The sequence below is a fragment of the Sander lucioperca genome, chromosome 23 (genome assembly GCF_008315115.2).
Source record: "Sander lucioperca isolate FBNREF2018 chromosome 23, SLUC_FBN_1.2, whole genome shotgun sequence".
Lineage (NCBI taxonomy): Eukaryota > Metazoa > Chordata > Actinopteri > Perciformes > Percidae > Sander > Sander lucioperca.
The window spans coordinates 6,413,262-6,415,761 of record NC_050195.1 but is presented as its reverse complement, the minus strand read 5'-3'; positions in this window follow the sequence as shown (position 1 = coordinate 6,415,761).

Here is a 2,500-nt window from a genome sequence, read left to right as displayed (position 1 = left end):
ACAAACAGACAGAGCGACCTTTACCACTTTCTTGTTTTCACTTTAACTTTTTCCATTTCCTGATGCCTCTTTTCTTTTTTCTTAGATTATTTTGGGGCATTTTTAGGCCTTAATTGACATAAAAGGGGAGAGGGAGGGGGGGGGGGGCGCTGTCGAGGAGTAAACCTGTATATATGGGCGCCCGCTCTACCAACTGAGCTATCTGGGCGCCCATGATGTCCCTTTTCTAAGGCTTGACTCGAATATTCGACTATTCAGGTATGCGTTTCTTCGGTAGGTATTTTATATATATATATACAATTGAATATTGAATACTTGAATATTCGTTAGTTTATTTATTTATTTATTGTTTACTTTTGTCGGGATTAAACCGCTGGCTAAATGTCCGCTAGCTGCTGGCTAATTTATGCAGCGCTGTCGTCTGTCTCAGCCAACAACGGAGAAATGTTGAGTTACAACTAGGGATGCAGCAAATCCAGATTTTTGGGGTTCCACCGAATACTGAATCCACTTGTCTTCCGAAACCTCCTCCCATCCTCAGTCCATTAACACAGTAAACACATTCATGAAGTAAACAACGTCCACAGCCTCTAAAATAGTTAAATGTAACAACTTAATGTTGAATTCACATCATAGGAAAGCACTTCGCTATCGCCAGATAAGTGACAATTTTGTTTGGCAAATTTTCTCTAATCAGTGTATGATGAAGGCATGTTGGGTGGGTGAAATTAGAAAGCTAACGTTAGCTAACAAGCAGCAGCCGGCCGGCCGAGAGAACAGCTGACAGGCCGGGAGAGGCCCTGTCTGGTTAACACCAGTTTTCAGCTGTGACTGTCCTTCCTTTGCCGTACCTGAAGTTGCTGCATTCTGGCTGCTGTCTGTAGATTCCTTCATCACAACTCGTATTCTTTCAGATGTTTGATACCAGATGTTGTAACAGCGGTGATGTTGTGTATAGTTTAGGGTCCTCGCCACCACCAGACTAATCAGCATTGCAGATTGAACATGTAGCTGGACTTGAATGGCCTTCTTTTGACTGAAAGTACTGACAAACTACACTTTTTCTGCTCACCAGTTCCATTTTCACTTTCTCACAGCCTACTGCATTGAACGCTCCACCTACGTAAACACCTTCCTGTAATCAACGGCGCCGTCATTACGTCGACCAGCGTAGCGCGCGGAGTGCAAGCGTAGGGTTCGGCAGAAACCGAACCCCGTCAAAAAGCCCAATATAATAGAATCTGAAGCCGAATCCTGGATTCGGTGCATGCCTGATTACAAGCGAGCAGTCTGATGTTTGTAGAGCTCTGTATGGTTATACTGCAGCAGCCTGGTCTTGTTTCAGGAGACTTGACATCGGTAAACATAGTACAACCAATGCTTTATTGAGGAGCTGGCTGAGCATGCATTCACACCACCGTACTCTTTGGACAAAAAGTTGGGACAGATTCAACTTTTGGCTAACTCAACCCTGTTATATGCACATGGATCAGACCATAGACTGTATATAAACTGGACCACCAGATCCCGTGTCTCTGGACGGATACCAGTGAAGGATATTAGAAGATCTTTTCTTTATAATGCATTCCCTAGCCCCTTACCCTAACCTTAACCATCACCACTAAATGCCTAACCTTAACCCTTACCCTCACCCTAACCATAACCTAATTCTAACCCTAATCCTAAAACCAAGTCTTAACCCTCAAACAGACCTTTAACCTTGTGGGGTCCAGCATTTTGGGCCCCAAAAGGCTGTGCAGACCCCACAAGTATACTGTATTCCCCGGTTTTTGGTCCCCGCGAATATAGTAAAACATGCACACACACACACACACACACACACACACACACACACACACACACACACACACACACACACACTCTCTCACACACACACACACACACACACACACACACACACAGATGTCAACACCAGGCCCAGAAGTATTTGGCAGGGGGTTTTAGGAGTCTTTCCTCAAGAAAATGTGATGTTTTTCGATAAAAAGAAATGTAATTTCCCCGTACATTTTGTGTCTCTTTGCAGTCGTGTTGTGTCTCTCTTTCACATCATTTTGGACCGTTCATTATCTCCATATCTGTGTCTAAAACGTTGGAAAAGCTAGAGCACAGGACAGAGTGACTAATAAAGGGAGAAGATGAGAGAGAGTCCTTCAGTTTCAGGCGGTCAAACATCAGTCCACTTCACACTGATGGAGGACATTGATCCACGTGGTTCAGTGTCTTCCCTCGCTTTGTGGAAGACACAGGTGTACGTATTTGGAGGAGGGTTTAGCCTAACCCTTCAAGAAAATGTCATTTTTCTATTAATAAAAAAAATACAATTTCCCCCGTACATTTTGTGTCTCTTTGTAGTCGTGTGGTGTCTCTCTTTTATTCATTTTAGTTTTCTTTGGGGTTGTTTTGGGTCTCTGTGGCAGTGTTAATTTTGACAGCAAATTCTGATTTAGTCTTCTGAATAACACACCATTTAGTTTTAGTC